The sequence below is a fragment of the Panulirus ornatus genome, chromosome 25, assembly GCF_036320965.1.
Source record: "Panulirus ornatus isolate Po-2019 chromosome 25, ASM3632096v1, whole genome shotgun sequence".
Classification (NCBI taxonomy): Eukaryota; Metazoa; Arthropoda; class Malacostraca; order Decapoda; family Palinuridae; genus Panulirus; species Panulirus ornatus.
The window spans coordinates 4,943,439-4,966,671 of NC_092248.1; the positions used below are offsets into that span (position 1 = coordinate 4,943,439).

At 42.8% G+C, this 23,233-nt stretch overlaps 1 protein-coding gene across 19 annotated transcripts in view; it reads left to right on the top strand.

Annotated features, from left to right (window-relative positions):
• Positions 1–23,233, top strand: part of LOC139757189 (uncharacterized) — a 145,513-nt gene that overhangs the window by 12,735 nt on the left and 109,545 nt on the right. For 16 of the 19 annotated variants that reach the window (XR_011714532.1, XR_011714529.1, XR_011714528.1 and 13 more), the window contains exon 2: positions 8,526–8,610. The gene's annotated coding sequence lies outside the window, so the exon portion shown is untranslated. Of the gene's footprint in view, positions 1–8,525; positions 8,611–18,881; positions 21,871–23,233 lie in introns of those variants that run through there. The other 3 variants (XR_011714531.1, XR_011714527.1, XR_011714533.1) reach the window with 2 other exon arrangements.

Sequence of the window (23,233 nt, forward strand, 5' to 3'; positions counted from 1 at the left end):
CATATTGTATTCATGAGGTCAGTATGTCCAATACACGACTTACTGTATTCATACTCTCGCTTTGTCCAGCGTTCGACATGTATTCACATTTCTACTATTTCAGGTAGGGTAGTGCGTCCGCTGGCTGTAATTAGAGTAGAATGTGTTTTTCATTAATTCCTTCCAATAGAATTTCCGTGCCAGTATATTCTCTTTATACAACATGATATTTTTTCATAACTACACCTGCCGGCTGACAGGCCAAAGGGAGTGGTAGGGAGGTGCCTTCTGCTGCACTATCCTGTCTCCATCTACAGTTGTGGGTAGGGAGGAGCCTTCTGCTGTACTGTCTTGTCTCCATCTACAGTGGTGGGTAGGGAGGAGCCTTCTGCTGTACTGTCTTGTCTCCATCTACAGTGGTGGGTAGGGAGGAGCCTTCTGCTGTACTATCCTGTCTCCATCTACAGTGGTGGGTAAGGAGGAGCCTTCTGCTGTACTATCCTGTCTCCATCTACAGTGGTGGGTAGGGAAGAGCCTTCTTCTGTACTATCCTGTCTCCATCTACAGTGGTGGGTAGGGAGGAGCCTTCTGCTTTGCTACCTTGTCTTCATCTGTAATGATGGGTGGGGAGGAGCCTCCTGCTTTACTTCCCTCTCTCCATCTACGTAGATTAGGAATGTAAGGCACAGTTAACATACTCCAACTGATAACCTCTTCAAAGACCCAGTAGGTCTTCTGTTATCTGTATTTCCTCTGTACTCCCTTTCCCCCGCGTATCTCTTTCTCTGCCTTATCTTCCATGCACATTCTTCCTGGCTGTCACCCATGCCTCTTTCCCTCCTCCTCCCCTCACCATGCACTTCCTCGCCTCATCTCATCACAGCTCATCCTCTCCCGTGGCAGGAGTCAACAAGGGAACCTCGTATTTCTCACTTCTTTACATATACTTCCTTCCCCTTCACACAACAGTTATTTCCTCGGGAAATTTTTTCGTCCACTCTGTGTCTTTACTAGACTTTGCATATATATATATGTATATATATATATATGTGTGTGTGTGTGTGTGTGTGTGTGTGTGTGTGTGTAGATAGATAGATAGATAGATAGATAGATAGATAGATAGATGGATGGATGGATGGATGGATGGATGGATAGATAGATAGATAGATAGATAGATAGATAGGCAGACGCGATCGATCTATCCTTGTTGTGACCTGGGCATGGGAAGAAGTGACCCACCTGCCCGTATGACCTGGGAGTAGGCAGATATGACCTAACTGTACCCCTTGTGACCTGAGCATGGGGAAAAAGTGACCCACCTCCCCTTGTGACCTGGGATTAAGCAGACGTGACCTACCCACCCCGTGTGACCTTACCTTAAACGTTTTGGAAATATCCTGACGTGAATCCACATGTGGGGAAAATGGAGTACAGAGAGAGAGAGAGAGAGAGAGAGAGAGAGAGAGAGAGAGAGAGAGAGAGAGAGAGAGAGGACCGTTCGTTTTTAACCACAGGTCAGGTGAATACAATGTATGCCCTAATACGAGGTTAATCGTCTTTGGCGTGGAGAGCATGCGTGACGCCCTTGCCTTACCCTGCGGTGTCATGTGGCGCCGGCCTGGGCAACTGACACTGCTGGAGAGGAAGAAGGTACACGAACGCCATCTGTGACACGACTTCTCAAGTAACGACCCCCACTTTAAAAAAAAGGAAGGTGTCCAATTCAGGCGTCAGTTTACGTTAACGAGTGCATAACGAAAGAAAACGTGCAGTACATAGCGAGAAAAAAAAATGAAAAACGTGATTTTTAGCCATCTTTATAACTATCTTTAAGTTTAACGATCAATACGAAGAGTCGATGTTATACGCAACTTTGATTATCGTAAGGTTAACGAAGACTGAGGCGATGAACATGGGATGAGAGTATTTTGAGAATATCCCAAAATGATTGGTAGAGTTCCTACTGCATCGAATACCAGGACTTCGATTAACGAAACCACGAGTTCGTTATCACTAGTGATGGATAAGGGATGGTCACCATTTTGTGTTCGAATACTACGCACGCACACACACACACACACACACACACACACACACACACACACACACACACACACACACACACACTCGGTTTACTTAAAAGGCTTTCAGTTTTTCACTTTCTTTAAGTAAGTGACGCTTCACTGTGCTCCCTTACTGATTATTATCTCCCTTATCAGTTGTGTATGGGATATCTACCTGATTAAACAGCGGGTTTATCTTAGATGGTTATCGCCGTAGCACAAGTGGTGGCCGTGGTGTGGGTAATCTTCGTAAATGTTATCTCTTCAATGTTATCTCTTCCTGCCTGTGTGTTATCTTACACTGGATGTCCTTCGTCTTCATGATCTTGTCCTCAGGGACTTTCTCATCTCCTCTGACACATTTCGTCCTGCCGTTGAGTCTTGTCAAACGTGTGATATATTTAGTTTTTCACTGTTATATGTAAGTGTCACTATTACACAGAGGTCTCACTGCACCGAAACCACAGCTCCCTTTCCAGATCCAGGCCCCACAAAACTTTCCATGGTTTACCCCAGACATGCCCTGGTTCAATCCATTGACAGCGCGTCGACCCCGGTATACCACATCGTTCCAATTTACTCTTCACTGTTATGAACGCACGGGTCTCGAGTCAGTTGGCCTGACCCACACGATATGCAAGTTTTCGAAAGCCGTTTTTATAATATCGTCCTATCGCCCTATCGCCTAGTGCTCTGTGAATCGGCCTATGGCTTGCGTCTCCTGCCACTCCCCTCCCATCGTGACCTTTATAGTAAAGGTCAGGTCACCACCGGGCATCAGGAGGCCTGCCTGACCTTTCAAGATTATAGGTTGGCGATGGATAAAAAATAAAAAGGAAGAGTCATCCCATCGTACTTTGAGTCGGTATCTTGAGTTATTAACGCGCCAGTCCGTCCGACTTAGGTATTCTGATGGAACGCTGGTGCGATAGGCCTTGTGAAGAGTACAGGGGAGAGAGAGAGAGGGGGAGAAAGATGCTGTCGACTGGCTCGTATCACTGTGCCTTATATTTTGATGGAGGTGAGGGGTGTACGGGCCGAGCCATTTTGAAGGCTGGAAACGTGTGAAAACCCAAACGCCTCCTCGGTGTCATGTTTCTGTTAACAGAGGGTAAACAGACACCGTGAGGTAAACTCGCTGTTTGCCCAAAATGAGTGGCTCATGGCCTCGCACACCGTCGCCAGACAGTCCACACTCGCAGTGACCCAAGAGTTTAGCAACTTGATGGAGTGCGGGTTGCATGACTGTAGGTGGCGCTGGGCCCAGCCAGGGAAAGGGGTTTGATTCCCTCTCGACAATCGAGTCGTCTATATTGTCCCAACCTCTATGGACCACGATCTTCTCCCCTGTACAACCTGGATGTGTTCTAATATTTCCCCCTTGTACAACCTGCATGTACCACGATCTTCCGTATACAACCTGGATGTATACTGATCTTCCCTCCCCTATACAACCTACGTGTACGATCTTCACCCCAGAACAACCTGGATGTATCCTGATCTCCCCTCCCTCCCATGTACAACCTGGATGTATCCTGAGCTCCCCTCCCTCCCATGTGCAACCTGGATGTATCCTGATCTTCTCTCCCCTGTATGGGGTGTTCAGTCCCAGGTGTGGAGCGGGTGGGAGGAGGAGACTGGTGGTCGTGGTGGTGGTGGTGGGTTGCGCGCGTCGGGACGCCCCACACATGCTTCTCGGGACGTCCCCTCCCCTCCCCTCCCTTTCCCTCCCCTCCCCTCCTCTCCTCTCCTCTCCCTTCCCTTCCACTCCACTCCCCCAACCCACCCATTAGCATGGTGTACACGCCATCGTATGGGTCCATGACACGCACTTCCGTGGACGCAGTATGACCGACCACCCCCCACACACACACACAGGTTATGCAAGCATGGCTCTGTACGCATCACTCTCTCTCTCTCTCTCTCTCTCTCTCTCTCTCTCTCTCTCTCTCTCTCTCTCTCTCTCGATCTCTCTCTCGATCTTTAAGAAATGTTTGGGGCCAGACCACCTCGCTTGGACCTTGGGTCTTGTGTGGTTTGTGTATATCTATGTAACGCTCTGTAACTTAAGTAACTCATGCGTCAACACACACACACACACACACACACACACACACACACACACACACACACACACACACATGTGGGCGCCTCACCAGTATGCCATCTCGTCTTGTACCGTAGTTAAGGGGCCAGGGAGGGGCTACAGCGTTGCGATCACCACTAATTCATGAAAGGGGGAGAGGGAGGCCTGAGAATTGGGAGATTACTCTTGTGAGAGTTTGTAGGAGGGAAGGGGGAGAGGGGGGACTGAAGGGAGAGGATGGAACGTAGGTGGTGTCGTTGAGAGAGAGAGAGAGAGAGAGAGAGAGAGAGAGAGAGAGAGAGAGAGAGAGAGAGAGAGGAGGAAGCGGAGGCTACTAAAGGGTGTCTTTGAGAGGGAAGGAAGAGGAAGAGGGAGTACCGAGGGATGTGGCTGGGAGGAAGAGTTTGTAGGAGGGGAGAGGAGGAGGAGGAAGAGTTTGTAGGAGGAGAGAGGAGGAGGAGGAAAGCTGAAATTGGATCAGTGTTGCTTGACGCTGCAGGACGGGTTGGGTGAGATACCATCATGGAGTGTACCCGGGGTAAGGTTTCAGCTCCGCCTGGTAGTTTCCACCCTCACTCTCCCACCACCTTCTCCGTCTCAGTCCTCGTCTCAAAGAACATCATCGATGTCAAGGTAATCTCTTATGTCAATGTAATCTCTGTGTCAAGGTAATCTCTTATGTCAATGTAATCTCTGTGTCAAGGTAATCTCTTATGTCAATGTAATCTCTGTGTCAAGGTAAGCTCTTATGTCAGTGTAATCTGTGTCAAGGTAATCTCTTATGTTAATGTAATCTCTCTGTCAAGGTAATCTCTTATGTCAATGTAATCTCTGTGTCAAGGTAATCTCTTATGTCAATGTAATCTCTGTGTCAAGGTAATCTCTTATGTCAGTGTAATCTCTGTGTCAAGGTAATCAACTGTGTCAAGGTAATGACTGTGTATAGGTATTCGCTTCAGGATATTCTCTTTGTCGATAATGTTCTATGTCAAGTCTTCTCCTTTTCCCCTTTTGTCTCTGGGTTATTCTGTTCTCCCTTCGAATTCATGGAATGAACTACTGTATTCTTATGAATGCTACAAACCCATTCCTGTAGCCTCCCTGTATTCTTGTAGCCCCTGTAAGCCACAGGGTCGAACCACTACACCCATTTCTCCCCATGGCTTTAGCTCCGTTAAGCCAGCGGGCCCACTATGTCACTCATTCACCTCATTATCTCAATTATCCTGATTATCGTTCGGTACTTAAGCTTGTTACGTCGACTTTATTGTGAAAAGTACATCAAAGATCAGCTCTTTAACACGGTTAGCTCCTGATGGCGAAAGGGGAGAGGGAGATGAGCATTTTCTCACAACAATGATTGTTTATCCAACGCGAGCATTTACCATTGAATCCTCACCAGTTACCTTAGGCCATTGAGGGCGATTTTCGGTTACAGAGGGCGATTTTTATTTTTCCATTACTTGTGACTATTGAAGGCGATTTTTCTAATGGTAGGGCCACTGAAAACGATTTTTCCCAGTCATAGGGCCACTGAATTTTTTTTCCCTGATATAGGGCCACTGAAAACGATTTTTCCTTATATAGGGCCTCTGAAAACGATTTTTCCTTAGAAAGGGCCACTGAAAACGATTTTCATTTCCGAAGGGCCAGTGAAGGCGATTTTTTTTCCTCTTATTATACAGGATTAATGAAGGTTATATTTTGGTTACTAAGGACGAGTGAAGACGAATTTTCATAACTTAGGGGCCAGCCACTGAATGCGATTTTCAGTTGCTTAGAGCCATTAAAGGCGGTTTTCTAGGATGTGGGACTTCTGAAGGCGATATACAGGGCCGCTGAAGCGATTTTCAATGACACAGGGGCACAGGAGGCGATTTGTAATAACACAAGGGAACTGAAGGTGATCAACGAATGCAAAAAATTAAATCTGCGGCCTTTTTTTCTTTTCATCCATGTAAGGTGGGCTACACATATATGATTCAAATAGCTCTCTAGATATAAACCATTTGTTTTATATTGTTCCAGGGAAACATGAAGCATCAACAAGGATGGTATTTGCAATTTAGTATCCAGTTATCCTGTTATTCGTTGCATAGGATGTTGCAGAGGGACTTGTTGAAGTAAGGGTTGTATAGATGGGTAACTATTTTAGACGAAGTACCTACACCTTAAAGTCATTAAGATTCATCACAGCATACAATTAGTGATCACTGATTGCTTAACTAATTAATCGTACGCTAACGAGTCATTTATATATATATATATATATATATATATATATATATATATATATATATATATATATGTATTGCTTTTTCATGCTTTTCTTAGCATTTCCGCCTGAAAAATACAAAAATGAAAAAAAAAAATTGTATACCGAAAAATCAGAAAATTTTTGCTCTTGGTAAAAATGCCTAACCTGCCAACTGTCTTTCAATAAAACGTTGGGCTGTAATTGGCAAACTTTGGTGGGCGAGTGTACCAGGCTGTATTGTGAAACGATCATGATTAAGGGTACTATAAGGTCCTCCACGAATTTCTGTTGTACTGTCGGTGGAAAAATATCCTTTTTTGACGTTTTTAGAAATAGAATTGTAAAGCCAAGTTGTATGACTGAGAATAACACGGCCACAACGGGAGTACTTTTGTATGTGTGTGAAAAGCTTGGTCATGGAGTGTGTGTGTGTGTGTGTGGTGGGGGGGCAGTACTCACTAGTGCAACATCAGACGTGTTGGTCGTCTTCTTAGTCTGTGGTCGCGGGAGCTGAATGGTGGTGGTATAAACCTCCTCCTATCCTTCCTCATGCAGTTCCCGTAATTATGAGCTTCCTTCTCATTTAATTCTTCGTCGCCGAGGGGAAACGCGTACGAGATCTTTGTGCTTCAAGGTTCTTGCTGAGTGAAGCATGGGGAAAGGCTGAACACTTCATTGAGGCGAGGTGATGGGAGCGGGGCTCCTGTCTGACGGCCCCTTTTGGAGACGAAGTCCTCACCAACCCCGACATTCTCTCTCGACTTTCATGGCACCTGATAGTCTTCAGAAACTCCTGAGTAAGTCCATCGAGATCTATCTCCGATCCTTGACATATATAGGGGGATGAAATAGCAATGAAACCCGCTGAAGGAGGAGGAGGAGTAGGAGAGGAGGAGGAGTAGTGTACGCCAGTGCAGACGAAAACTGACCTCAGTAATCCCTTGCTAATTGTCGTGCTTGGACGAGGGTTGGTGTGAAGGAGCGATGTCTTGGGAGGCTTTTTATACGTAACCTCCCATTCATCAGGTACACACGGATGGTTTTTGATTCATGGACGTTCTTGGTATACTGAACCCAGTATGACACAAGCGTTCAGACATGAGTCAGGACGTAAGAAAATTAGCTTTTGTGTTATACAGTGAAGAGGAAAGACATCAGAACATGTCATCTTTATCCCCAAGGTCATATCTCGAGTGGGTGTTGTGACGTCATAGTGATGATGTATCTATTTGGATTACTCAGATAGGGAACGTAATATAATGATATCATAGAAGACGTCGCAATATATCATTAACTGTCACACCCTCCACCCACGAGGACCTCATTCTAACTCTCACAACCACTACCCCATATCACAACCACTACCCCAGACTACCTCATCTTAACTATCAGAGCCACTACCCCAGGCGACCTCAACTATCAGAGCCACTACCCCAGACGACCTCACCTATCAGAGCCACTACCCCAGACAACCTCACCTTAACTACCAGAGCCACTACCCCAGACAACCTCACCTTAACTATCAGAGCCACTACCCGTGACGACCTCACATTAACTGCGACCATCTGTCTGAGTCATTATATTGCACATTCTTTATTCTATTTCAAGAAAAACCTGCGTGACTGAATTCCGGCAGAGATCATCAGCGTTCCAAGGATGACTGGAATATGGCTGGAATCGTCCCCTCCCCTTTTCATCCCTTCCCTCAAAAATCATTTTCCTCCATTGTTTTTTGTACGACTGTCTGACCAACGTTGAACACTGTGGCTCCTTCGTATCAACGAGGCAGCGAAGATGTCACAAAAATCAGGTTTTAGTCTTGAAAATTATCATCCTTCGTAAAAAAAATCTTCGTAGCTAAGATTCATTAATATTTATTATGGAATATATATATATATATATATATATATATATATATATATATATATATATATATATATATATTATATATATACGACCCGGGCTTCAGAGGGTCTTGCATTACCATAAGGTCCAGAGGGCATTAGAAGTTTCCTTGGAATTTCAGTCTTAAACGAGGTAGAGAATTCTTGCTGCTTACGAATGTGGGTTTTCCCGTTTTCTCTCCCTTCCCTTTCTCTGTAATACAAGTACATCATGTGGGTCATCTGTTTGTTTACAGGAAGAAAGGTGGAGGAGTGGAATTGGTTGTTGCTAACGACCTGTAGCAGCCGAGGAGAGGCGTCACCATTGGGTCAGGAGGACAGGTAAGAATGCTGTTTTTTACATCTGTCTGCCACTACAGGGGTTACTGTGTTTACAACCTCCACAACACCTTTTAGGTACAGTTTTACAGCTACCGATCAGCACACACGTAGTCACGATTTACAACACCACCAGCACAAAGCACGATTCATAACCCTACCACAACAGTACAGTTTTTACAGATTCAAACCACAACAGCTCAGGGCGCGATTTACAAGAAGCAAGCACAACAGTTGTGGGAACTGTATGCAACGACCCGATTCTACAACACCCGTAGGGACGATGTACAACAACTGCCAACAACAGTTTTGATGTCAAATAAACGAGATAACTGAAACCTGAATATTGCCATGAGCTAATCGAGAGAAAATTGAGTTAATTCGCGATTTTTATACAACTACGAAATATATATATATATATATATATATATATATATATATATATATATATATATATATATATATATATATATATATTAAAAAGTAAATTATTTTCAAACTACGATGTTTAAAGAAAAGGCATTTTATTTTACCATTCGTTTTAAACCTATTTCGTGATCAGGATATAGAGACAAAGTGGGAAAAATCCCTACATATGTTAATATAGGGAATTGGAAACTCTGTTATTAGACTGAGTCAAATATGATGATAGGAATTATGACAACACTGGGTAAATACTACTACTTCTTCCCCGGATTGTCGAGGTGTCGCAAAGCCAATGAACATTTTTTTTTTACGTACTAACATTTCACACTGAAGTTCGAGGGAGAGAATGTCGCACAGAGAGTAGACCAGGAGGTCAAGATCACCATCAAATAAGCCAGCCAGTTCGTGGACACTAAAGTCCACCGCTGTTCACAGCGACGAACAATTATGTCTTCACGCCATAGGGCTTCTGGGTTTGAGCTGAGTATGCGCCTTAGATAGAGCTGAGCACTTGTGTGTCAGCCTCCTTCACGTAAATGTAGGTTGGAGTCCCACCCTCCAAACGCATCCTCCACAGACGCATCACGGAGTCAGAGGTGAAGTGAGAAAAATGATGGGGAAGGAGGGTGTGTGTATGTGTGAATGGAGTGGGAAGTTGAGCCTTGAATTTTTTCTCTATTTTTTCAGTTTCTTTAACTCAAGTTACCTTGATGTTACCTTTGTGACATACATACAGATGCTTATTAAGTGGTCCAGTACCTGAACGTAGTGCCTCCCCCCCCCCCATACGCACGCGCGTGCGCGCACACACACACACACACACCCAGCAGGTGTTGAACGAAATTTCTTGTATCCCTTCAGAAAGTCTGTTCAAATGTCCGGAACTAATGTTTACATCTGAAATTGCAGTTGATTTTTACTTATTTTTGGATACCCGAATGCCATCCTAATTCTTTGGAATTAGATCATCGCTAAGGATTGATTTAGACCCGTAAGTGAAGAATTAGATGACGTATATACCTTATGTAGATATGAAAAATATGTATAATAATGTCGCTTTTTTTTCCACGAGATACATTGAGACTTTTGTCAAAATGAAAATAATTCATTTATAGAACTCTTAATTGGAACGAGCAAAAAAGGGGAACACTCTCGCCAAATGAAACTAAAGTATTGAAATGAAACATAAATTTTATCTTTAATGTGAAACGAAATTAAAGCTCACTAGATATTATAGAACTATTCATGAATGAAACAATATTAAAAAATATAATTGAAATAACATCAATTATACATAAATGAAACATTATTATAAGACTGTTTCAAATGAAACAATGTAATTAGAATCCCTCTAGGGCGAAACTTAACACCATTTGCACATAAGAAAGTCCTTGACTTCTAATTGTACTTCTACATATTTCCAGTATATAGTACCATGTGAATTGAAATACATATACATGCATTATTTCCTATGGAAAAAATATCTTTTTTAATTGAAGGAAAGGAAACTAGCCTTTATTATTGATATCCTTAAAGAGGATCATATATATTCTCGAAGGATTCTAGCGTCACGTAAAACGGAAATGCATGAAGAAGAGGTAGAGGAAAATTTCAGATCACGTGAACATAAACCAGTAAGATGTTAACGTTTTTTTTTTTAGTTTAAATCAAGAATATTATTAATAACCTTAAGTTACCACAACAACGTCCTCTAACCATAGGAAAGATTTATAGGCGTTTATTTCAACTCTTACGTGAATTTATCAATGCATACAACCGTAAGTAAGATTTTACTGCTACGTACAATACTGGGGTAACATTTATAACTTACATCCCTTTTGTATAGTGTTATCTCTTCGGATATATCTTACAATCACTTCCAACAACCCTGAGAAAGACGTTCGGTTGTTCTTACAACCTCCCGCAAGGTTTACAACTTTTAAGACCGAACTAGGCACGATTTGTGGATGTTTACAACCTTCAGTAATACTCACCCATCATTCTTAGGTAAACAGTACACAATAACATTAGGGTAAGAACATTGTTCACTGTTGGTACAGCAGACACAGAAGACTTTGTCGAAAGTAGTGTAGATGTCTGGGGATCCCAAACTGTGTATAGAATACATTGCTAACAATGAAGAAATTTAGAAGGGAAGTGAGAAAGTACCTACAAACTATGCCTGGCCAGCTAAGATGCATTGGACATGTAGGCGTAAAGGACTCTTGGCACTGGCCCTTTGTTTGACGACTGTCTGTCTCTCAAGTGTTTTTTCTTTTTTTGTCATGTTGGAGCATATTAGCCACGACGCAGCAAGGTCTCAGACCGAGCTGTTTCTTTTGATGGTGGTGTTGGGAGGGGGGGGGGGGGGGGGGAGGTAGTTTCAAGAGCCTTCGAAACTATCCAGAGGTATAAATGTAGGATGATGTAAGGTTTCAGGTCAAGCTTTTTGGGGTAGGAGGTCCTCCGGGACCAAACTAAGGTATATATATATATATATATATATATATATATATATATATATATATATATATATATATATATATATAATGTAAGGTAAGGGAAGAATTGCTCCAGCTAACAACGCATCTCAAGGTAAGTGTTCCAGCTACCATGTCACCATACTCAGGTAAGAACTTTCATATTATTCATTTGTATTATTATTCATTGACCCAAGAGGGAGCTATTGTTGCCATACAATGTTTTCTATATTATGGAAGAAAGACACTGTGACGTTCTTGTGCCTCTACGTGATCGAGTGTGTCGGAGGTGGTGGTAACACTGACCCAGGAGGGTCGAGAAGAACTTCCTCTCTCTCCCTCAGTCTGTCCTTCCCATCTGGTAAACAAACCTGATAGGCAGGCGCCTGTTCGGGAGAGTGAATAGGATGTGGCCTCATAGTCCAAACAGGGACGTGGCCACAGGTCCAAAAACGACCCCTGGTGCATAAATCGAGGCTGGTCTAGTTGGCTAAGTGGGCCTATTGCCTTCCTGGGTCTTTAAGACCATTGACCTCCAACACCTGCGGGTGTTCATGTTCATTCCATGACCCTACGTGGGTGGGGGGGTCGTCGTCTCACATCATACATGGCCTTTGTTGGGGGTAAATCAAACATCGGGCGAACAATCACCCTGACGTTCACTGCTCCTGACGTGGGTTGATGCTAGCATTACAATTTGTTGGAGAGGATGTTGTGGGTGTGGGTGTACAGATGGTGGCAACACACCCAACATATGGGGTTTCGATTGCATCGCAACGTCTGAGGTCAGGGATACACACACACACACAAGCCGGTCTGTAAACTGTCATTAGGGATGTTATTTGTTTTTAAATTCGAGTAAACCCTCGAGAATATATTGGCCAGTTGTGGTACATTTTTATTTTACTGTAAGTGATGCGAGTCAGACACAGTTACAGATCTGGGGGTAATTAAAAATCCAAGAGTATATCAAGGAAAGATAAAAGGTCGAATTCCGAAAAGGCTTTATATGTCAGCCAACGTAACAACGAGATATGAGAGTTGGCGTGTGTGGTGGTGGATGTCTGTATGAGTCACCACACACACACAGGGCCAGTAGAAGCTGGCCAGTGCAGTGTGTATCGAGATCCGTCATACACAGAGCCAGAGAGGCTGGCCAAGTGTGGTTGAACATGGAGTCACTATTTACACACAAGACCGCATACACATTATAGAGTATGAAGGAAAATTGTATTCTATTGTTATAAAAATAAGACGGGGAAAAGATAGAATGAATCAGATGTTATATGACTGAAGGAGTCAGACATGTTTATGTGAATTGTGTCAGACATTTGTTACAAAAAACGGTTGAATATCCTTTGGTCTAAGTACTGCAGGAACAACACAACCTCAACCATACTGGTAGGGTATATTTGTGGCTTACCAGATGGTACGAAGACGATATTATACGCGTGTGGCAGCTATTTACGTGCACTCATACACATGTGCATCAGCTACGTGCACACTCGTACATATACTGTAGTTCTTTTAATACACACACACACACACACACACACACACACACACACACACACACACACACACACACACACACACACACACACACACATTCACATGCACCATCAAACTACATACACATACACATGCAAGAAAGTATACAAACATATACATTCATCAATTATGCACACACACGTACACATGCAGAAGCTAAGTATACCAACGCACAGAGGCAGCTAAAGTACACCCACGTACAGAGGCAGCTAAGTACGACCACGTACAGAGGCAGCTAAGATACACCCACTTACATATACAGCTAAATATACCCACGTACAGAGACAGCTAAGCACACCCTCGCGCATAGACAGCTAAGTACACCCATGTACAGAGGCAGCTAAGTACACCCACGTAGAGAGGCAGCTAAGTACACCCACGTACATAGACAGCTAAGTACACCCACGTACAGAGGCAGTGGCTGCTGAACCGACTATAACCAGCTGGCCAGCGGTAACATTAGCCATAACAGTAACAATATCAATGGTCAGGGTTGTAACATTTACAGTGTACTGGGCATTACATTACGACGTTACTGATGTTTCGAATAATAGCGACGAATAAAAGTTGGGGTTTGATATAACAGGACGAGAAAAGCCAAGCGTCTGATCCACCAGAGATCGAAGATTATATATATATATATATATATATATATATATATATATATATATATATATATATATATATATATATATGTATATATCGCGGGAGGGGGGGTTGCTATATCCTGTGTGGCGGGGTGGCGACGGGAATGGATGAAGGCAGCAAGTATGAATAAATACATGTGTGTATATGTATATGTCTGTGTATGTATACGTTGAAATGTATATGTGCGTGTATGGGCATGTATGTGTGTATGTATATATATATATATATATATATATATATACGCAAACACATATATAGCATCTGCCCTCCGGAATTCTGCTAACACACGCCATTTGGTTCAGTCAGTTCCGTCGGCATTTATGCTTAAGTTGTCAGTTTGAGCTTGTGTAACGCTGTTATACAGATCAACTTCAGCGAGAGCGAAGTGTGCGATGAATCACTTGTAAGTGCGCCATCAGATTGCTCTCTCTCTCTCTCTCTCTCTCTCTCTCTCTCTCTCTCTCTCTCTCTCTCTCTCTCTCTATATATATATATATATATATATATATATATATATATATATATGTATATTTCTTATTTGCTTGAAAGTAATGTGTTTCTCGTGTAAACAAAGGTAACCAAATTCAGGCAAAACCTTGGAATAAGTTGGGATCTGGATCAACAAAGTGCTTTAGGCGTAGATCTCTTGTCCACATAACCTCGGCTCATATCTTACACACACACACACACACACACACACACACACACACACACACACACACACTCCACGTACAGTGACATATTTACTGCTGTGGGAAAACTGCAATATGCACAGCTTTTGTATTTCAGTAACAATACACTTTTAGACGAAGATATAGAGAGGAAAAGAAGCACATCATATACATTCATGTACAGCTGAAGCCATGGTAAAGATACCATTCAGGATATTTCAGATTTGGTAGTGAAAATTGGATAAGAAAATAAAAACGATTTGGTTATGTCTAGATGAACAGTCATCCGACGCTGATCATCTGTATTTTACCGCTACCGAGGGCACAGCTGGACCTGCCACAACCTCAAGCACAGCTGGACCTGCCACTACCACCTCAAGCACTGCTGGACCTGCCTCCAACCTGCCACCGCCTTCTCAAGCACAGATGGACTTGCCACTACCCTGAAGCATAGCTGGACTTGCCTCCAACCTCAAGCACAGCTGGACCTGCCACTACCACCTCAAGCACAGCTGGACCTGCCACTACCACCTCAAGCACAACTGGACCTGCCACTACCACCTCAAGCACAACTGGACCTGCCACTACCACCTCAAGCACAGCTGGACCTGCCACTACCTTAAGCACAGCTGGACCTGCCACTACCACCTCAAGCACTGCTGGACCTGCCTCCAACCTACCACCGCCTTCTCAAGCACAGATGGACTTGCCACTACCACCTCAAGCACAGCTGGACCTACCACCACCTTAGGCCGTCACTGATATCTTAACTCGCGCGCGTGTGTGTGTGTGTGTGTGTGTGTGTGTGTGTGTGTGTGTGTGTGTGTGTGTTCAGTTTTAGATTCCAGTCACCATAAACCTCCCGCCGTATGGTGAACTGACTTTTAACTCTGCCATTCTAGAGTTGTAATGTCAGTCCTTCATTGTTTGACAGTGCGTCCCCCCTGGGGCTTTACCAAAGGCTTGGAGATGATGTGGTTTGTACGTCACCTCAGAAGAATCATACCAGCACCATCCTTTGATGATTAAGAGTAAGTTCTCAGTCTCAGGGAAATAATAACATCTGGAGAGTATAGTGACGTAATTATGTTTGACCTCAGTCAATTACGGTAGGTCACGTAGTCTGCTCGTTCTCGTCTCACCAGTTGTCATAAGTGATTACGAGGGTCTTGTAATCTGTTTGTAATTAGAGATAATGCCAGTGACATGACCATACTTAACATATGTAAAAACAAAAAACTTTTATGATTTTTTTTTCTTTCGTTTTCTCTCGAAACTCCAGTTGCAGATTTACAAGTAAGACCCCCCCATACTCACACTCACAGAAAACGAGTTGTTATTAGACAAAAAGGCCTGTTCCAGACGGTCTTGGGGAATCGGATCCCTGATTTGTTCTATAACCTTTCGACCTGTTAACTACCAGGGTTATTCAGGCTGCCAGTATGTAGTTACAATGCACCAACACACACACACACACACACACACACACACACACACACACACACACACACACACACACACACACACACTGCATATATGGCCCTTTGCTGCTCCTCTCAACAGTAGGCCATTAACACACACACACACTGCATATATGACCCTTTGCTGCTCCTCTCAACAGTAGGCCATTAAGGACGTTAACGTCAACTTGTAGCCGGCAATATTCAGTCTTAAACACGTCCTTCAGGTCTTCATGATAATTCCAAAGCCATAGCCACACCTTCTCTCTCCCTCAGGGTATAACCTTCTTATGGCTCGACCAACAACAGCTCCTCCCCCAGTCGGGTGAAGCTCTGAAAACCCGAGTGTAGGTAAGTGATCATAGGGTTTCTGAGGAATTGATTATACATGGAAACCAGAAGGACTCTTGTGATTAATACAGCGACGAAGACCACAGACTCACATGCCAGAAGTGACTGTCGGTTGAACATGAACCAACTCCAAGTTAGCCAAACACTATAGTGTCCACGGTTACCATCAGGTTACCATCAGACGCACTTAAATCATTGGACCGATAAGATATCGTGAAGCTCATTCCTCCTTGTATGCGAGGATGTAACTGTTACTCAAATGAGATAGGGAGAGGCTAAAAGAGACCATGTAAAATGTGTGCCTTTTGTTCATATTTCTTTAAGACACTGCCGATGACTGGTAACGTTGGATGAGAAAGCAGTTACTGCTCTTATATCTGGGATGGTTCCTCCTCCACAAGGCTTTTCAAGGTGAGGGGACTCAAAAGGCCATCTCTCTCATTGATTCTCCCGGCATTACCTTCCGTCAACTACTCTTTTCCCTGTTATCCGCGATGTTGTTGCTCTCTCTCTCTCTCTCTCTCTCTCTCTCTCTCTCTCTCTCTCTCTCTCTCTCTCTCTCTCTCTCTCTCTGCGCTTCATTTATTATTCTGGTCTCTGTTCTCGTGAGGTGTGTGCGTGTGTACCCTATCACCAAGGCTTGAACCCGTGGGAGCCATTGGGTCTGTTGAGGCCAAGCGCTGGAAGAGTGACTGCTATAATGCTTTCTTCTTTCGAAAGGCTGAGATGTGGCGTTGTCTTCCTCCTTCCTGTATCTTATCTGTCTTTAAGAGTTAGGTCTAGGGACATCTGCAGGTCCTTGATGAATTTCTATGCTACATTTTCTTTTTCTTATTCTTTTCCTTTCACCTGAGGTGACCTTTGACTGGGGCATGGTTTACTCGTGCCTTGTAGATCAGTTAAGAAAAAAACAAAACGTACCGAAGGGAAGAACTGAGGGTCAGAGATTAGATAGAGAAATGCTGTTAGGTCATCGTGAGGAAGACGAAAGTTATATGTCTCTTATGCGAGAGAAAAGAGGGATCTAGGCATGTGAAACAGACCTATGGATGGATGAACGATGGAGAAGTGAGAGAGAAGAAAAAGAAGACGTATAGAAATTTAATGGAGAAAGGAAGCAGAGACGACGTTAGATTGGACAGATTGAGAAGAGTAGGTTAGGAAGATAAAGTGCGACATAGAAGAGACAGTCATCTTCGTTAAGCACTGAGTAAGAAATTCCCAGAAGTGTCATCTCCAAACATGTGTTCCTGGAAAGGTCATCTCCATAACACCCTTCAACTTTCTTTCCCAACAAAGGAGTACCAGGTTGAGGTGTGCCTTGTCGAGAGCCACCAGGCCTAGGATTTCTGGCACTGGTTAGCGCCTGGTATGTGTGGGAGGAAGACAATTACGTAAGCGTTACGACATTGCGCTATTCTGTGCGCTCGCGCTAAACCTCAGTTGAGACGAACATCAGCAATCGTTGATCCCCCTTTTTCTAGCACTAGCCTTACTTACGAAGTCAGCCACATGTTGTTGTGTGCCTCACTGGGGTCATCCTGCAGGGTCACCAGTGCAAGGCCAGGTCAGGTCATAGGGAGCCAGCCTTACTGGTTCAGTCAGATGGGGGGTCAGCCTAAAGAGGTGACTCAAACTCAAACAACCAGTCGGTCGTACATTTACTGTTGAAAGGGAGTTCCCTGTCCATTGTTCATCGGTGATGTCTCGGTCTTTGTCTCGCTGTGGTAGGAATTAGCGCTTCATATGGCGTAGGCCTTGGGTACGATCAAATGCGTTCCCTTCTTTAAGAAGTTGAATATCCATGTAGCCCTTTTTTTTGATTAGTCTTTCGTTTACGCATTTTGTGCTTTGTGACGCCGTAAATGGTCGTGCACGGAATGTATGTTGGCAGTGTATGAGCATCTGAAAATGGCTTTGATTCTCGCGGCCTGAAATCATATTATCTTGGAACGTGTGAATTATTTGACATATATTTGATTTGCAAAGTGGGACCCCTCTGGAAAATTTTAGTGGTATATGTTTCCAATTCTGTTGGGCAAGTGTTTACTCACATGTGTCCCCAAACTACACCCATTCCTTTGTAATAACTTACATTCCTTTTACACTACCTACACCCAAATGGCACCAGCCAGTGTACCCAAACGTGCACTGCCTGCACTCAGATAACATATAACTATACATTCACACACATTACAGTGACTATATATGGAACATTACTACAATTCTTAAACCTGATTGGTTATCATAACTTGGATTAAACATTAAACGAACATTTAGTTAAACTCATTATTTATATGACATCTGCTGCAGGGGAATACACCATACAACGTGTTTTAATGAGTCGAAAACGACGGAGAGAAAATGTTTTGTTGAATTAAACGTTGGGATGTTTTAGGCGGTTGTCTATTCAGAGTAAAGCTGATCAACCTCTGTTATTGTGTTGCTGGAAATGATACACTGGAATGAATATCAACAACAAACCTTTTAGGTCGTTCTCAGGCTCTTTGTGCTTGGTAGAAGAGATGAGACACGTAGAGATATCCTGTTCCAAGAACAGAAAAGTAAAGAAAATCACTTACCCAAAAGAGAAATACCTCATATTCTATATGTCTGTGAAGACCCATGTATTGTCACGCCACGTGTACGACATATAATACTAATGTTTACTTTTCTGTCATTGGCAGCTGCTCCTGCTGGTGTTCAAGGCAAGAACGTGTGATATGTGCCTCCAAACCCACCTGACTGACAAGCTGGCACAATGACGAAATATAGCAACTGTGGGAGTGTGAATAACATTACTAAATCAACGCTTAACATTCAGTGACAAAAGCAGAAACAAAATGATTAGAATTAGATCAATGATGTTGAATATGTAGAAGCCGAAGGACATTAAGGACTTCAGGAGGATATAGCAACGTTTAGAACAGAGGCAGCAAGAGGAACAACATGAAAATGAACAGGAAAGTGACAGTGGCAGAAACATGAGACATTAACAACAAGAACAAAGCCAGAAACAGCCATATGAAAAGGTGTGAGAACGAATGAGAAGGACCGAAGCTCATGTGTAATATATTCAGACTGGATATAATCATTGAAATTATGTAATCATTTGACACATTTATTTTTGGTTAGGAAAACAGATAAGGGTTAAAACAATGTGTTGATGATATATACCTTAGATCTGTGTGACGATTTTTGTGTTTATGTAATGATAAGTGGGTTTCGAACTGATTTTTTTTCTTGCTTCTATTTATATCTTTTACGCTGAGTGTTTGCGTCAGTTAGTTGGTTAAATGACTGGAAAGTGCTTGAATAGGGACTGCTGAATCAGTAAACCGGGAGGATTATAGATCATAATATACAGGGGCTGCCATGGTCAGCCAGTCGTGTTAGGAAGTGGGGTTTGATGTTTAACTATATGGATGATTAATAGGTAGGGTACCCGACCCTCTATTGAAGACAAACGCGAGACGAGAAGTCAAAACATTCACCACCACCCAGGGATTATGAGGAGTTCGTCCCACTGAAGTTAATAACATTGAGTAGGAGTGGAGCACCACTCACCGATCTTGTATACATCCCAAACGCATCACCTGCTGGAGGTTATCATTCCATCCGCCTCCCTGAACGTGAAATTGTCACAGGTGTGAGTGCAATGTAATCGTAACACAAGACTGCGTCATGGAAGATAAACGAGTGACATGTTCACAGTGTAGTATAATTATACCACAGGACTGCGTCATGGAAGACAAAGGATCAACATGTTCACAATGCCACAAGAGCAGTTTAGGGCAGCGCGTGAACGGTCATACAGGAAAGAAGCCATATACATGTGCACATTGCCAAAAGATATTCACTTATAGGAGTACTTTGAAGGTGCATATGATTATTCATACAAGAGAGAAGCCATTTGAATGTACAGAGTGCGGAAAGTCTTTTGCTAGAAACAGTGATTTACAGCAGCATATGAAAATTCATACAGAAGAGAAGCCATATGAATGTGATGATTGTGGAAAGACCTTCTCCTTTAAAAGCGCCTTAAAGAACCACTTGAATGTCCTTGCTGGATTGAAGCCACACAAATGTACACTGTGCTCAAAGACCTTCTATCAAAAGTCTCATTTAAGGGAACACATGAAAATTCATACAGGGGAGAGGCGGTATGAATGTGCACTCTGCCAAAAGAAATTCACCCAGAAGGGTACCTTAGTCACTCACATGAAAGTTCATACGGGAGAGAAGCCATATAAATGTTCACATTGCATAAAGTCCTTCACATTGAAGCATAGTTTATTGAAGCATTTGGCAGTTCACACCGGGGAGAGGCCCTATGAATGTTCCCATTGCCTGAAGACCTTCTCCAATAGACAATATCTAGTGGAACACATGAGACTCCATACAGGAGAAAAGCCGTATGAATGTACACTGTGCAAGAAGACCTTTACCCAGGGGAGTCATTTATGGGCTCACATGAATGTTCACAAAGAAAAGAAGTGATTAGAATGTTCACATTGTCGAAAGACCGACCTCTCAGAAGTGTAACATGGTGCAGTACATGAGAATACATGACGAGAGAAGCCAGTGCCGCAAGACATCCTTCCAAGAAGGTTTCTCTCATGTGGCACATGAAAACTCACACAGATTAGAATCCATTCTCCTTCAAGGTGGCAAGCGACCACATAAAACTAGAATGGAAAGATGACTTTGTTAATGAATGGGGTGTTCATTGAATTATGTAAGTTGTATATAATTATGACACAAAACCTTTTTCGTTGTCTTAGTGAAGTTATCAACCACGCATAGCAATGTTATTTTTTTTCTTCTAGTCACTGGAAAAATTAATTTATCACCTAAATGGTTACTGTCTTTTTGAATCTTATCCTCAGATGAACTCTAGTTTTCAAAACCAAAAAAAGAATCACGACCTAAATTTTTTTTCCCCCAAGTTCAAGGACGAGATTCGTAGAAGGGCTGCACTAGCGTGAGTTTGTCAGTACAATAGTTGTAATGTGCATTGGCAAGACGAAGGGTGAGCCTTAGGAGCCGTATCCATGAACACTTCAAGGCAATTAGTACAAGCCTGATCACCCAAACCTCCCTTTCAGCGCTACGTAATCATTTTGACAGCAATGATCACCCATTTTCGACCGCGCGTTTTGTCTCGCTTTGTCAGCATTTCTTCTGCGAGTGAGTGAACTGTCGTGTCCAACAGGAATAGTTTTGCCATAGGTAAAAAATGACGTACCTATTCAGATTTTCTTCTTTTCTAAACTTTCCATTAGATTTCAGGTAGGACTCTCCCATGTCTTTTAGGTTTGTATTTTAGTTATAGGATATTTACAATGTGAATTGTAGGATTTCATTCTTGATTGGAACATATCCTTCTGATATACATTCACGTTTGAATTTGTTAAATGTAAGATTAGATTATTATTGGGTTGTTGTGGGTTGTTGTTCATGTACATAAGAGTTATTGGCGATGGTAATGTTAAACTTATGATGAAGGTTAAGGTTACTTTAGAGGAAGGAATGCCTACTCTGCTATACATTGATTTCCTTACAATGTATCCTGAAGGTTTGTCTTTAAGCACTTTTCATTTTTCGAGTTGAAATGTTCGCATACCATCAGTGGAAGTTCTAGTTTTCTTGTTAATAAATTTTTCCAATTTGTAACCTGGAAGTTTTTCTCTCTCCTACCAGTATATCGAAATGATAAATCAATACATTAAGTATGGTTCATGTGCTTCGTATAAGCCAGCGAAGTACCGATACATTGGAAGAAAAGAATGAGAGTACACTGCATTAGAATCTTTGGGAAATTCAAGGCATCTCCCATGTCCATACATCTGTTGGCAATGAGGTATGAATTGAATTAATGTTTGAAACACCACGATATTGTATTTGGCATGACAGCTGAGACGGCACTTCATATGCCCTGTTTCAGCCCACTGACAGTACGTCGTCCCCTGTATAACACATCATTCCAGTTCACTGTCTCATGACACCTTGTACCCTCCTGCATGAGCGTGTAAGGCCACGATCGCTCAATGCATCTGTCACTGCATCCTTCCCCCTCCTCTGGTTCCCTCTTTTCCCTTGTTCCCTCTGCTTCATTCTCTCCATATGTCCAAATAACTCAAACAAAAACCTCTTCAGCTCCATGCATAGGCAGCTTACCATCACACCTCTCTCTTACCCTATCATACCTTATTCGATCAACCCTCCTTACACGACAAATTGTCATCAAACATTTAATTTTCAACACAATCTTTTCCATACTTTTTATTTTTCTTCCACCCAAGACCTAATAAACCTCGTATCCTTACAGCATCATCGGGGCTGCTACACCATCAAACATACCCATGTGTGCCTCTAACAGAGAGGGACCTCACTTTCTATACAATGCACAATGCTTCCAGGACCCTGTGGCTCGCATCTGGTCTTATGGTTTATTTCGCTTGCAAAACCACCTCCAGGCACCTGAAACGGTCTTGTTTCCTCCAGGTTCTCTCCATTCAAACTTACAACTTAACCCATCTGTCTGTCTCCCTCTCCATCGCTTCCCTCTGGTAGACCTATTAAGCTTGCCTTTATCCACGTTTACTCTCAAATCTCCCCTTTCACACAGTTTTCCAACCTCATAAACCATCTTTTGCAAAATCTCACTCGAAACTGACACCAGCACCGTGTCATCAGGAAACAGTAACGGAATCATCTCCTTTTAGACTCCCAATCCCAGACTGCCATTATTTTTTTCTTTCTTTCCTCTTAAAACGCATCTGTTGGCTCAGTCAAATTGTCTTCTGGGTAAACCAAATGCCGGAAGTTATTATGTAGCGTGAGGTGATGATCAAGACTGAAATGTTGTAGCCATTGCGTAATCGTTTTCATGGTCAACAACAACATCATCATTACATAACCTGAGGTCTGAGTCAAGATAAGATCCTAGTCTTGTTATGATGTCCACCATATGCATTAAAGATCTAAGCTTACTAGATCATCAGCATTTTGACGACCTCATCTTGGGATATCGTCA